A 15,856-nucleotide genomic window follows, 5' to 3' on the forward strand; every position below is an offset into this window, starting at 1 on the left:
TGACTGATAGAATAAATCAGGTGGACTTTGAAGAGCATTCATCTCCTATTTGTGCCACCTCTAGATACCCTGCTACCCTTCCTTAAGGCATTTTTAATTTTAACAGTGTAATTCTTAAAACACACAAGGTGGAACTGAAAACATCACCAGACGTCATAGAAGTGTGAGCCAGCCTTTAAGGAAGAGGATGGACTCTTGATCTGAAAAGCTATTAAAAGGCATTTTTTTTTCCAGTCCCTTCACCTGCCCACCTGATTGATTTTAATTGAAGATGTAAGATCTCAAGGAGAAGAGGGTGCATAAAATAGAATGCCATTTTTTCTTATCCACTCTCTCACAGATAATGATGCGGGAGTGTTGGCCAGCATAGATAACCAGTGTAAATTAAGACCATAACTGGGAGCCTATTAAAGGCCATCTCCACTTGCTCTTGCCTATTCCCATTCTTGCACAATACACAACACAACTTGAGAGAAGGCCAAAAAAATTATCTCTAGAAAACTCTAGAGATGGGGGGGGGGAACTCTAGGGATATAGGAGAGAGAGAGAGAGAGAGAGAGAGAGAGAGAGAGAGAGAGAGAAAGTATCTCAAAGCTTTCCAGTTCCAGGAGTTACACCTTCTTTAAAATACCATTAGAGTCCCCTGAAATAAACTGCTTTTCACTGGAACTTTCTTAAGGGATTTCTGTTGCTTGCCACCAAGAGTGTCTGCCCATGCCTGCATCTTCCATGTGATCTTTTATCATGATTCGTGTTTTCCTGGGTTAAGCGAGTCCTTTAAGCATGTATTTTAACAACAGCCCAATCCTTACAAATGTCCCAGATTCCCAGTGGTTTTAAGACTGACATTTTATTACACAAATTACAAGGCTAGAAACTATATCCCCAGTTTTCAAGAGCCTATAACAAAATAGAGTTTGAGTCAAATATCTTTGCAGTAAAGGAAGCAGAAAAGAAACACTTTAAGCCCACTGAGAGAATAAAATTGATGTCAAAGGGCCCTTACAGCTATACTTTAATCTCTACCTTCCACATCTTTCCCAATCTTCTGGAATCTTTGATGGTGTTATTTTATTTTGTTTATGCTTTTGGAAGCAGTTGGGGAGGTAAGTGGGTTTTGCCGGATTTGGGAGATAGAAAGTGACCATCAACTTTCTATCTTTGGTGACAATCTTTGACACCAAAATAATAAAATTTGAAGAGGACACTTTCCTTCTTTTCTTTCCTCTGTAAATAAATGCAGACCACAATCAAGTACATCAATTGCAGAAAATGAATGACATTTAAGAACAACGACTAGACTAAGCAAATGCATTGCAAAATACAATATGCCCAGTCAAATTAAATTTCACATCAGCAACAAATGCTGCAGAGGACGTACTTACACTAAAAGAAATTTTTCTTGCAAGTCTAGAAACCTTAACTTACCTTCTTGTCTCAAAATTTCAATTGAAGTTCCAAAGCTGAAAACACTGAGGGGAAAAGCCAAACAAACCAACGTCCCTAAAATGAGCTCCTAGACACACCTTGCCTTCAGTCGGATTCTGCCTCAATTTTTGCGTTGAGGGTTTCTTAACTTTCCATCTCTTCTATATACCCTTGTCCAACTCATCTTCCTAAGAGTCCACTTCCACATTTATCATCAGCTATAACCCGCGAACTCCTTCAGGGCAGGGCCATATCCAATTCATCTCTGTTTCCTCAGAATCCTGAGACTGCATAGAATGTGTTCAATAAACATTCACTGAGATAGAATGTTGGCCACCAGCCTTTGGCCTCAATTCCAGATTTCCCTTCCTGGCTTTTTGATTGCTTTCTTTCTATCTCTAATCAAGCCTCAGCTGGATAACTTTACTTTTTAGTTCTTCTCAACAAAAGCATCCACATTTATTAAGATTTTGTTTCTGCTATTTCCTAAACAAGCGCTGCCTCTCTGCTTGTGCTAGACAACCTTTCTGTAACACCTTACCTCTGCTCCCTGAAAGTTACGTAAACATACCGAAGATCCAGTTCAGCTGGGCACAATGGCACATCCCCTGTACTCCCAACTACTTGGGAAGCTAAAATGGGAGGATGGCTTGATTCCAGGGAGGTCAAGTTTGTAGTGAGCTGTGATCATGTCACTGCAATTCAGCCTGGGCAACAGAGTGAGACTGTCTCAAAAAAAAAAAAAAAAGAAAAGAAAAAGATCCACTTCAAGCACCTCATTCTTTAATTGTTCCATGCAATGCTATCTCTGTTTCATGAAACTTCCATATTAGAAGTTAAAGCAAAGTTTCACCTTCAATAGTTGGTCCTGCTCTTAAAATAGAGGACTATACCACAAATCTCTCCTGTCTGGCCCTTTAGTACAATGCTTATCCAGTGGCCATGGTCCACAAACAGGAAATGGATGTATTTCCATTGCTTCTAGCACAATTCATGGCTTAAAACCTCCCTCAGCAACTAAGGAACAAGATAATTGGAGGTTTTCATTGTTTGCCTTGTCAAGTCTTATCTACCCAATATCCAAATGCTCTGATTTACAACAGGCTGCTGGGGGCAAGAATTTGAATTGCCTTAGCTAATGGCTTTCCAGAGGCCTAACCATATGTGCTAAAGATAAATTTTTAAAGCTCCACACTATGGGCCAGCCATGATGGCTCACACCTGTACTCCCCGTACTTTGGGAGGCTGAGGTGGGAGGATTGCTTGAGCCCAGGAGTTCAATACCAGCCTGGACAACAAAGCAAGACCCCTGGCTCTACAAAAACTAAAATAAATAAGGAATATTATCTGGGAGTGGTGGTGCACAGCTGCAGTCCCAGCTACATCAGGAGGCTGAGATAGAAGGATCACTTGAACCCAAGAATTCGAGGTTACAGCAAGCAATCTATGATCATGCCATTGTACTCCAGTCTGGGTGACAGAACAAGACCCTGCCAATGATAAAGTAGAAAATAAATAGATAGATAAATGAATAAATCTTTACTTCAGACAAAAAGCAAAGCTCAGAAAATTGTTTAGGGAAAGGGTTAATAGCATGGGAGTTTAATCTTGGCCCTTCTACAAATTTTAATCAAGCCAACAAATTCTTTTACATCACATCTCATTTTGATGTGCATTTGTCAGACCAAGAGAAATTGGCATCTTCATATTTATCTGAAATTTAATTTCTTCTTCTTTCTTCTTCTTTCAATGATAGTTCATATTCTGATTTGGGTTCAGTTTGAAATCTGAGCTTGAGATATAGTTTGGGGGAATAAATAGGGGTAGTCACTGAGGTACTGGTGTTGGAAAGACAGACCAGGGAATGTGGTAGGTGTGACTACCAACTGAGTGTGTCAGAAAAAAATACGGATTTTTATAGTTAATTATCCAGAATTATTCATTTAGCAGTGGCCAAGTGAACCAGAAATGAGCAATTTAAAGCCTAATCTTAAGCCCTCTGCTCACATTTGATGTTATAGGATTTTTGTTGGGATAAACTAAATCATGTTTCCAAGAATCAAACATATTGGTTAGTGGGAAATTTCCAGAAGGCAATATCAATAAAGCTGTGTCTGCCACTCCAATTTGACACTGCGAGATGGAGATAAATCTGGCAAGGGAGAGCGGCTGCACTGGGTTCTGTGCAGAACTGATAGTGGTCCAAAATGATGAAATCATAGCATCTGCTCTGACTGGGTATAAATTGTTTAGAGCAATTTCTATGGCGACCGGGCCAAAGTCAGCACAATCAGCTGCAGATTGGAGAGTCAGAAATGTTGACATAGAGTTCGACATGAAGCAAACAAGGCATGTTGTTATAAGTCACACAGCTATCATACTAGCTTTATAAGGAAATAATTTTCAGAGATGCCAAAGGGTCAGGATATCCCATTTACCACTTCACTATGGCAGAATATACTAAGGACACAAGGCGTTATAATACTGTATCCAAGAACTACTGAGTATATAGGACTCTGCAAGGAGGAGTCATAATGTTTTATTGGCCCCTGGTTTGGGATTATGAAATCTATGCTCATTTCTCCACATATCAAGAGAGAAGCTCAAGGGGTAAAACTCCACTATTGTGAGGTCTCATTTCAGCTCTGACATCCTATAACAAGAATAAAAGGGAGGCAATGAGGCAATGATGCTTTGGTCACTCTTAAATTTTAATCATTGAAATAATAATAATAACAACAGTTAACAAGAGTTAACATTTAGCAAGTGCTTCTCTATACCAAGGACTGTACTTTATTTAATACTTAACCCAACCCCATAATATAGGGTGGATCATTTAGGAAGTAACTCATGGCTTGGCATAATCTTTCCGGAGATCTTTTGTGCCCCTAGAACTTCCCGAAGATGCTGGCTAGAGGCAGCATCCATGCTATTATGGAAGTGGTGCTCATCTCTAACCTCAGATGTAATGTACAGTGTGAGTCCATCTTTGCCTTCCTTTTTTCTTAATCATTTCTTCTTCTTTGGTCTTGGTTAGATAGCTCTGTAGTTATAGGAATTAGATTAGCCTATGAGTGAATCCTATTAAATGATGAATAGGAACACATCCAAACTCAGTCAAACTCAGTGCTCTTACAAGATGTACAGAAGGAAAGCTATGACAAAAGAAATGTATTGTTATTTATTGGATGCCTAGTTTATTGGATGCCTAATTTTAAAAAAATTTATTGGATGCCTAGTTTAAAATAAAAATAAAAATCTGGCCCACTAGCTAGGAACTACTCAGATCTTGGAAGGACTCTGAAGAATTCTTGTTTTAGAGTTGTGCTATTCTCAAATAGCTATTTTTATGATTAACTTCTATTCTGAGTAATAAATGAAAAAAAGATTCTTGAACTTTTCAGCAAAACAATTGCCAAGATTTGTTTTATCATAATGACTCATAGAATTACATTTATATCATCCTGACCTCAGAAGTCTTCATTCTGTTTTGGAAAGTAAATAAACTAAAACAAGATATTGTTCTTTTCCACTAAAGAGATGTTCAGTGTTCTGTTCTGGGACAAGATCAATCCATTTTTATGGTAATTGCATTCTTTACCATTGTTCTTGTCTGCATCTATCTGTCGACTTTGAGTCTGGGGTCTTAGACAATTGGCTAAAAGTCGAGAATTCAGCTGTTCATTCACTGGCAAGTTGCATTGCCTTTTCTCCCTGTATTAGTTCTTTCTCACAATGCTATAAAAAACTGCCCGAGACTGGGTAATTTATAAAGGAAAGAGATGTAATTGACTCACAGTTCTGCAGGGCTGAGGAGTCCTCAGGAAACTTATGATCATGACAGAAGGGGAAGCGAATACATCCTTCTTCACATGGTGGCAGGAAGAAGGAGTGCTAAGCAAAAGGGGAAAAGCCACTTGTAAAACCATCAGATTTCACTCACTATCACGAGAACAGCCTGAGGGTAAGCACCCCCATGATTAAATTACATCCCACTGGGTCCCTCCCGTGACACACGGGGATTATGGGAACTATAATTCAAGATGAGATCTAGGTGAGGAAATGGCCAAACCATATCACTCCCCCTTTGTGATCTGGCTTTGTCACTTACTCATGTAAAAATGTTAGGATAACAGTGAAAAACTGTAGCAGTGAAAAAGAATTGTAACAAAGTAAACCCAGCTATTGGAGAGACTTCTGTAGAAAGGGGACATCAGAAAAAGATCTCATTCATTTGCAGAGCTTTTAGTGACGATCATGTGCCAGATACTATGATGTCCAGGCCTTAGGATGGAGAAGGTAGAGGTTAGCTGGTGGCAGCTTCACCTGGGGGAGCATGGGCCGTAGAGGCAGATAGAACTGGCCTTGGTCTACCCTGGGGAATAGGTGACATTCAACTTTGCACCAGCTTCTGGTGAATCACAAAAGTTACTCACTGATTTTTAAATTTTTTTTTATTTTGAATAATTGTAGACACACACGTATTGGTAAGAAATAATAAAGAGATATTCTGTGCACCCCTGACCCAGTTTTCCCCAGTGATAACTTCTTATATAACTTTAATACAATATCACAACCAGGACATTGACATTGATTTAGTTCACCAAACTTCCTTAGATTTCAGCAGTTTTACATGTATTCTTTGTGTGTATATGTGTGTGTATTTAGTTCTATGCAATATTATCATGTGTAGATTTGTGTGCTCACCACCACAGTCGGGATACAAAGCAGTTCTATGGCAACCATGAACCTGTTCTCCAGCTCTATCATTGTTGTCATTATATAAATGTTATGTAAAGGGAATCCATAGTGTAACCTTTGAGATTATCCTTTTCAACTCTGCATAATTCACTTGCGATCTATGCAAGCTGTTGCGTGTATCGGTACTTTGCTCCTTTTCATTGCCCAGTAATATTTCATGGTATAGATGTACCACAATTTGTTGAACCAATTACCCACTGACACATGTTTGGGTTGTTTCTAGTTTTGAGCTATATCAAATAAAGCTGCTATGAACATTAATGTCAATTTCTGGATGAATATAACTTTGCATTTGTCAGGGATAAACATCCAAGAGTGTAACTTCTGGGTTATATGTTAGGTTTATGTTAGTTTTATAAGAAGCTGCCAAATTATTTTCTACAGTGGCTATACTATTTTACATTATCACAGTAATACATGAGTTTCTCTATACCTTTCCCTAATAGATGTATAGTTCTATCTCATTGTGAATTTAATTTGCATCGCATTTCCTGGATAGGTAACAATGCTGAACATCTTTTTCACATACTTATTTGCCATCTGTATATTCTCTTTAGTGAAATATCTGTTCATATATTTTGCCCATTTTCTAATTGGATTCTTTGTTCAATTTTTACAGTTGAGTTTTAAGAGTTCTTTGTATAATACGTTCTAGGTATGTCTTTTGTAAACTATGTGGTTTGCAAATCATTTCTGTTTTTCTTGTTGAAAAACAAGTCTGTAGCTTGCTTTTTCATCCTCCTAATAGAGCCTTTGCAGATTAAAAGTTTATAGTTTTTATGAAAATCTATTTATCACTTTTTTCTTTAATGAATCATGTTTTGGGTATCAAGTCTAAGAATGCTTTGCAAGCCTTAGGTTTTCCAGAGTTTCTCCTTCATTTTTTTCTAGAAGTTTTATAGTTTTACATGTTACATGTAAACCTATGGTCTACTTTGAGTTAATTTTTGTGTAAGGTATGAGGTTTAGATTGAGGTTCCTTACTCCTATTGTTTGCCTATGAATGTCCAATTGCTCCAAGGCCATTTGTTGAAAAGACCATTTTCACCCACTGAATTGTTTTTGCACCTTCGTCAGTGATATGGTTGTGTCCCCACCCAAATCTGATCTTGAATTGTAGCTCCCATAATCCCCACATGTCGAGAGGGACCCAGTGGGAGGTAGATGAATCATGGGGACAGGTTTTTCCCACACTGTTCTCATGATAGTGAATAAATCTCATGAGATCTGATGGTTTTATAAAGGGCAGTTCCCCTGCACATGCTCTCTTGCCTGCCGCCATGGAAGACATGCCTTTGCTCCTCCTTTGCCTACTGCCATGATTGTGAGGCCTCCCCAGTCATGTGAAACTGTGAGTTCATTAGCCCTCTTTTTCCTTATAAATTACCCAGTCTTGGGTATGTCTTTATTAGCAATGTGAGAATAATCCAAAAATCAGACATGTCTATATGGGTCTGTATCTGTGTTCTCTCTTCTATTCCATTGATCTACATGTCTGTTCCTCTACAAACACTACATTGTCTTGATTACTATAGCTATATAGTAAGAATTAACATCAGGCAATTTTCTCCAATTAGTTATTCTTTTAAAAATATTTTAGCTATTCTAGGTGCTGTGCATTTCCATGTAAACTTTAAAATAAACTTGCCTATGTCTATTAAAAACTATGCTGGTGTCCTCACTCATAAGTGGGAGTTGAACAGTAACACATGGACACAGGGAGGAGAACATCACACACCAGGACCTGGTGGAGGATGGGGAGTAGGGAAGGAATAGCATTAGGAGAAATACCTAATGTAGATGATGGGTTGATGGGCGCAGCAAACCATCATGTCATATGTATACCTATGTAACAAATCTGCACATTCTGCACATGTATCTCAGAATTTAAAGTATAATAATAAAATAAAATAAAAATGGATGTTAATGAGAATGGTTCTAGGAGAATTAGAAAGTGGAAAATAAAGTCTTTTTGCTGTTTTTTTTTTTTAACTATGCTGGGCTGGATATCCTCATGGAAGTTCCACCCTTTCCTAACAACATATACAAAAATTAATTCAAAAGGAATCAATACCTTATGCAAGACCTCAATCTATAAAACTTTTAGAAGAAAGCATAGAATGAAGCTGTAAGACACTGGATTCAGCAATGACTTCTTGGATATGACACCTAAGAGACAGGCAATGAAAGAAGAAATAAACAAATTGGAGTTCATAAAACTTATTTTTTAATTGTGCATTGAAAGACACTATCAACAAGGTTAAAAAAGGCAACTCACAGAAGGAGAAAAAAAATACTTGTAAATCATGTATGTGATAAGGGATTAATATTCAAAACATATAGAGAACTCCCCAAATCAGCCACTACAACAAAAACCTTAATTTTTAAAATGGGAAAAGGACATCAGTGGCTATTTCTCCAAAGAAGATTATACAAATGACCAATAAGTATATAAAAGATGCTCATCATGACTAATCATTAGGGAAATGTAAATCAAAACTATAATAATCTCACCTCACATCCATTAGGATGGCTACTACCAAAAAAAAAAAAAACATAGAAAATAATAAGTGGAGAAATGGGAATCCTTACGCACTAGTGATGGGGCTATAAAATGGTACAGCCCCTCTGGAAAACATCATAGCAGTTCCTCAAAAAACAAAAACAAAAAAATAATATTACCGTATGACCCAGCAATTCCGCTTCTGAGTATATACCCAAAAGAATTTAAGGCAGAGTCTCCAAAATATATTTGTACATCCATGTTCATGCAGCTAAATGTGGAAGCAATCCAGTGTTCACCAACCAATGAATGAATAAGCAAAATGTGGTACATACATGCAATGGAGTATTATTCAACCTTAAAAAGGAAGGAAATTCTGACTTATGCTACGACATGGATGAACTGTTAAAATGACAGGCTAAGTGAAGTAAGCCAATCACAAAATTACAGATACTATATGCTTCCATTTATAGCAGGTTCTTAGAGTTGCCAAATTCATAGAAACAGAGAGTAGAATGATGGTTGCCAGGGACTGGGGAACAGTGAGAATGGAAAGTTGTTTTTAACAGATATAAAGTTTCAGTTCTACAAAATGAAAGGACCTATGGGGGTGGATAATGGGAATGGTTGCATATTATGATGTATTAGTACCATTTCAGTGTATATATAAAACAGGATGGTAAATTTTATGTTATGCGTATCTTACCATAATTTTAAAAATTAAAAAAAAATCATACTAGGACTTTGATAAGGTTTCCATTAAGCCTACAGATGGTTTCAGGGAGAACTGACACATTTGCTATATTGTATTTAGCAATACATAAAGCACCACCTTGATTCTAACTTTCCCCTGCAGGTTGCTTTGCCTCAGTCCCTGGATTAAAATGCCCCCTGGCTCATACCTGAGTTCACCACAGCCTTTGGACCCCAGAACTGCCCTCGCTGGTTCTGGCTCTGGCTAAATCCTCTGTGCTTGCAGCTTTGGCTACTACCTATAACCTCAGGGAAAAAACCCAGAACTTGTGTTTGAATTCTGCTACCACCAGGCGTTAGCTGAGTCACCTTCAGCCTCAATGTCCCAATTTTGGGATTCTTTCCAATGTAGACCTTAAATGGGAGTGTTGCTATTATTTCTGTAATGTAAGCTTCTACCACTTACCTAACTCAGCGTGTGCAGATAGATTTTAGCATCTAAAATGCCAATCTGCCATCATCTTTATCAGTCATATTTTGCCTATTTTTAATCCATCATTCCCATTTGTTGTAATCATTCCAGTCCCTAATATAATCTGCATTTTAATCTCAGATATTTTTTAAAAATGGCAAACAAGATAAAGAGCCATGGCCAGAATTTGACGTGCCACTAGAGAAATCTGTTCTTATTTAGGCCCTTTGGTTACAGTTCACGAAAACACATTCTAGGAAATCAAAAGAAAGCCAAAGAACCATGCCTGGGAACAAGAGAACCAGTTAGAACCAAAATTAGGTACATGACAGTCTAGCCTAGGAGGCTGTCTCTGGAACAAATACACTCTAATTATCATCTGTTTGTCACACTATTTAAGATTTGCAGAGCCCAGAGAAAGCTCTTCTTTGCTGAGCTCAGCTCTCATGATTGATTCCTGGCTGTACCAGGGCAGTAAGAAGAAGGATGTGGCCAAAGAGATGCTTTAGCATCTGTAATAGAAGGATTCCACCTGCACTTCCTGCCCCACATGAATTCAGGACACTATCAGGAAAGGTCATGAGTATTTGGATGCCACTAAGTGCCAAAAATCCATTCTAACTTTTTCTCATTTGATAGTGATTCACTAATAAGCACTCTCTGGTGATGGCCATTCAGCCAGAAACAGACCCACCCAATTGTCCAGGAACATAGATCCATTAGTTCCACCAAAGATGTGTTGACAGATTGATACAAAGTCTTGTTGAAATACAAGTATACAAAATCTATGGCATTCCTTGAATCTACCAGAACCTAGCATAACTTTCACATTGGCACTTAAGCTGCCACACTAGTTGTGTAGTGATCCCAAGTTCTTCACTTAACTTCAGTACTCAAGTTTTCTCACTGACAAAGGTGAGATAATGGTTCTAATCTCACATTTTGGTGGGGTTTTTATAAAGTACTATATAGCTTGTTTGCTATCTAAGTGCAAGTTATTATATAATGCCTACTGCCTCCTTAGAAGCATAGAGATCTAATGGAAGTCCCTCAATTCTGTTTAGTTTTTTTGTTTTTTGTTGTTGTTTTGAGGGTTAAGGCGTCAAAACCAGGGAGAAATGCGGAGGGAGAGTTGAGTTGCTCTGCAAAATTGGAGAAATAGAAATGGAAGATCTTGAGCCATCTAGAGAAATCTGGAAGAGACAGGTAAGAGATAGGGCTGTGGGAGAGGGGGAACCCCTCCCCAAAGCAGCAGTGTCCTATCAGAGTGGACAAATTACAGAACAAAGGCACACTCGAGGTAGCTGAACCCAAGTGGTACAGAAAGCCAGCAGGACACAATCACTCATCTACTGCCATTGCCGTTCTAGAAAGTAACAGAAATCTTGGAGGTAAAGCTCTTTGGCCCATAGAATTCGAGAGTTAAAGGTAAATTTACCAAAAAACAAACAAAAAAAAAAGGTAAATTTACATAGATCTCAAGGGGCAGGAAAAACCTCACCTGACTTCTGGCCTATGGATGTTTGCATTCACATATAAGAAGCAATAGAATAGTGAACTTTCTAGTCCTTGGGTGATTTTTGCTCAAGCAGAAAAAGGGGAACAAAAGGTTCTGTGTTCTGTTATTCCAACTTTGATCTTTTATTCGTTCTTTGAGGGTGTAAATGATTGTTTATCTATGTTTTCATGGGTAAAATCACTGTTGAGGATTTTTTGTTTGTAGCTGTTGTTTCCTGCCGTGGATTTAACACAGAAGGCTTTCGTTTTGAACCAAATGTATCAGCAACCGGCATCCTACAACTGCCATGTGCTAGATCACTCTGTGGGCTCTTTTGCCTTATGTTCACGTAGGCTACAAAATTAATTACAAGCATGAATAGTGTGTGTTTGCCGTGTTGGAGAACCTAAGGTAAGATTGGCTGCCACCTACCTTACCCCAGAATGTTCTACCCACAGCCCCCGCAGAACATGTAGCCCCAGGAGGATATGTTTTATGTCACGCAGCCTGGCGATTCAGGTCTCAGTCAGGCGTGCATATCTAAGGCGAGAGCAGCCAAGCCATAGCCTCTCCATGACCTCTGGAGTGGCCACAGGTAAAAAAACAAGTTATGCCAGTCAGAACAAAGGAAATGAGGATACTTGAAACAGGAAATGAGGATGATGACAGTGTACATCAAAGAAGGCTGTGAAATACCTTTAGAAGCCATGAGGAATCACGAGCAAGCCAGAATTAGGAGAAAGCAAAGTCAGTAGCAAGAACAGAAGGAAGGAGACGTAAGAAACCTGATTGCATTGTACTGACCCCAACCTGTTCCTGCCTCAGGTATGAGCACATACCAGCCATTCCCTTTGCCTACCTTTTACGTTCTCTCTTCTTCCTCTTCCTGTCTTCTCCCTTCCTTGCCTAAAGACAATGAGGCAGAACGATTAGAGTGTTGCCATCAGAAGAAGAAATGTACCCTCGCAATTCCCTTGTTTTTCCCTATTCAAGCTGAGCTTCATGAAGGATACATTGACCAAGTTGTCAGATGGAGGCATAATGACAACAAGCCCTTTATCTTTTCAAAATGCCCAGATAGAAATAATGTCTGAGAATGAAAGTCTTCCCATCACAGCACTCTTCTCTCTCTTTGAATCTAATTGTAGCGCTAGAGAGACTGACTCTTGTAAACCTCCCAGTGAAATGCCAACTGTAACACATCATTAGCTAAATAAGAAACAACAAGGTCAGCATGGTGTGGGAGAAACGGCAATGTTGTACTTGCTGTTAATTCAGAACTGGCGAGTTTGTGAGGAAGGGGAAAATAACTGTATATAGAAGTAATGTTGGCTGGGTGCGGTGGCTCACGCCTGTAATCCCAGCACTTTGGGAGGCCGAGGCAGGTAGATCACCTGAGGTCAGGAGTTCAAGACCAGCCTGGCCAACGTGGTAAAACTCTGTCTACCAAAAATACAAAAAATTAGCCAGGCATTGTGGCACCTCAGGAGACTGAGGCAGGAGAATCGCCTGAACCCGAGAGGCTGAGGTTTCAGTGAGCCGAGATCACGACACTGCACTCCAGCCTGGGTGACAAGAGTGAAACTCCAACTCAAAAAAGAAAAGAAAAAAAAAATAATGTCACTACAGGCCACCATATATAGGTGTGCATGGGAAAATATAGTTGAGTGTATTTTCAGGATGTGGCAAGCGGATGTGGCTCAACCAGAGGAATTTATAGTAGCAAGGGACAGCCATAGCACCATAGACCTGCACAGAAGCTACTTTTAGACTTTGAGGATCAAACAGATTCAAAACACAGATAATGGAATAACAGCTACTGCTTAATAGGGAGTAGGAGATAAAAATGATTTGCTACACTTCACTAGATTCCACCCCATACCTCTAACACAGCAATCCTCAGCAGTTAATTTATCAGAGTATGTGCAGTCACTGCCGATTTTAAGGGGAAGCTCTATCAGTGATGGAAGAAATGGTAGACAGGAAATCCTGAGCCAACCATTAAAACAGGAGCGAGATTTCAGAAGCCAGAGATGATACAAGAGGAGGTGAATTGATTTAGAGGAAAAAAATTCCTAGCGAAAGAAGGTCTCTTTGCCCTAAATCAGTAAAAGGGATCCACATTAAAAATTCATATTTAATTTTTAAAGTTTAAAATAAACTAATGATTATTATTTCTTATTTAATTAATAAATTAAAACAATTTTCTGAAATGGGCCTATTTTCTAACTGTGACATCAGCCATGATTATTATAGACCAAGAGGCACAAACACACTCCCTCTGCTAACCCATCTCTTAAACAAAAGATCACCCTCCAGTGACCCTTAAAAAGATTTTGAGAAGTATAAAGTCACAAGAATAAAATCTTCACACTGACAGGATATAGGCTGGCTACAGATGACATTTCCAACCACCTCTTCTTGTCAGTATAAAAGATGCATTGGATGTGGGAGGCAGATTTGTTGAGATACTCATAGACTTGTACGTGTGGCATTTTCTGAAAAAATTAAAAGGAACCAGACTTCGCATTTAAATTCTCTCACCACTACCCCTTCCTTACATTTTTCCTTGCTCCCCAACTCTCACAGGAGCAGAGTAACACGGGATAAACAGAATGAGAACCTAGAAAGTAGATGATAAAAACACGTGCTCTTGAGTCATTGGAAGATTTTGATCCTAAGTAATGGGTGATTATTACTCCTTGAAGTCACAGCCAAAAACAAACTTAAAATATTCCCTCCTTTTTTCCTGATGTCTTTTTCCTTGATCTGGCAAACAACAATGCACTAAAGGAATGTTTTCATCAATGTGTCCAAATACCTTATTCAAAGTAAGATTTTATGTGAGATAGCCTCAGGGAACTTTCTGGAAGAAAAAGAGAGCCCCCAAATTGGATGCACAAATTACTTTAAGGTTTTAAGATTTGGTGAAATATATTGTCCCTTCATTGTACCCCCAAGCCAGAAATGGAAAAACGAAAAATTAAAAGAATCAGTACTAAGAATGGCTTTCCAGGAAGTGCAAAGGGAGTCAGTATTTCCACAGGTCTGCAAGAATGCGACAAGCAAGAAAGGCAGTGTCCCTGACACAAAGCGACCCAGACCTCTGAGGTTCTAGCTGGCAAGTTGCCCAGCAGAGATAATAGGATGTTATCGAATTTTCAGGCATCTTGGTAGTGATGGAGGTGGAGGGGTGCTGCAAAAAGATAATGGAAGGAGCAGAATCGGGAAAGCAGGGATGGGAGGGACAGGTAAATTCTGGAAGTGGAAAATTATTTTTCAAACATAGAAAACCTTAAAAAAAATACTACTGTGGAAGTCACATACTAAAAGTGTTCTTATGGGGGAGATGTGAAGGGTGATACACGGGTCATAAAATAAACTTTGTGGCCAAGACCCTCTGACCACTAAAACCACAGAGGCTTAAACAGAAAAATCCAATCAAGCAGAAGGATGGTATTCTCCAAGTAATAAACCACTTCAGTGAGTATACACACTCTAGTCCCAGGCCCAGATTCATAACAAGAGCAAAAATGTCAATACACACATATGCGGTCACACACACACACAGGCACGCACGTCCCCCCACACACACACATGGCTAGAGGCAGAGCATCCCAAGGCCCAAGCGTAGGAGGAGGCAGTGGGAAAACTCATGCAGTGGGAAAACTCCTCCTTTCTAATTGCTTTGCATTTGTTTTTCATCTTCTCTCAACTTTCTTCTGACGGTGATTATGATTGTATTTTGAAATCATGATCCGCTGCTGCAGCAGTGTAATTACATAAACATGGTATTATAAATGAAGGTTAGCACCAGAAATAGCAAAGCAGAGAGGGGTGCATTTGTCTTTGTGGATAGAAGTGTATGTGTATGTGTTTATAAATACCTCCCATTTATACAACATTTAGAAATAATCTGCTAGTCCAAGCAAGGGGGTCTTAGGAAATAGAACAAAATCCTTAGTCCCATGTTCAGCTGAAGAATACAAAGGTAAGAGAGGCAGGTTCTTCCGGTCATGATAAATGGAGATTGTTAAAGGCTAGGCAAATTGAGCTCAGATATCTCTTCTGGCCTTCAGTTAAGTGGGCACCGTTGGTTCTGGCAGACAGGAATCAATCTGTGTCAGTGCCGCTTATCATCAGTGCTCTTCAGCAACCCTAGAACCTCAGAGAGTATTTCTTAACCTCCTATATCTCCTTCGGAATGGGAGAAGATCTCTATCTCTCTCTCAGTTTCACTCACTTCTGTCTGCAGCACACCACTCAGTATCTTCAACCGATCAACAACAGTTTCTTTTACTCTCAGGGAAAATAAAAATTCTGAAGTGTGTACCACATACGGTGTGTGGTAGTTCTAAAACATGTTAACAAATTCTTCAAACCTTCTTTCTTCAAGAGACTGAGTTTCTTCCCCTTGAATCTGGGCTACACTGACTCACTTTGATTGACCAGAAAATGCCAGGGATGCTATGTCATCATAGTATCACTTACGACCAAAGCT

The 15,856-nt window shown here is 39.1% G+C and overlaps 1 long non-coding RNA gene across 1 annotated transcript in view; it reads right to left on the reverse strand.

Moving 5' to 3' along the window:
• Window positions 1–12,505, reverse strand: part of LOC108299399 — a 38,454-nt gene extending 25,949 nt beyond the window's left edge. Inside the window, exon 1 of the long non-coding RNA XR_001822950.2 lies at window positions 12,215–12,505. This is a non-coding gene — a long non-coding RNA (uncharacterized LOC108299399). The remainder of the gene's footprint in view (window positions 1–12,214) is intronic.
• Between the last annotated feature and the right edge of the window lie 3,351 nt (window positions 12,506–15,856).

This window comes from Cebus imitator, unplaced genomic scaffold (assembly GCF_001604975.1).
Source record: "Cebus imitator isolate Cc_AM_T3 unplaced genomic scaffold, Cebus_imitator-1.0 Scaffold21, whole genome shotgun sequence".
Classification (NCBI taxonomy): Eukaryota; Metazoa; Chordata; class Mammalia; order Primates; family Cebidae; genus Cebus; species Cebus imitator.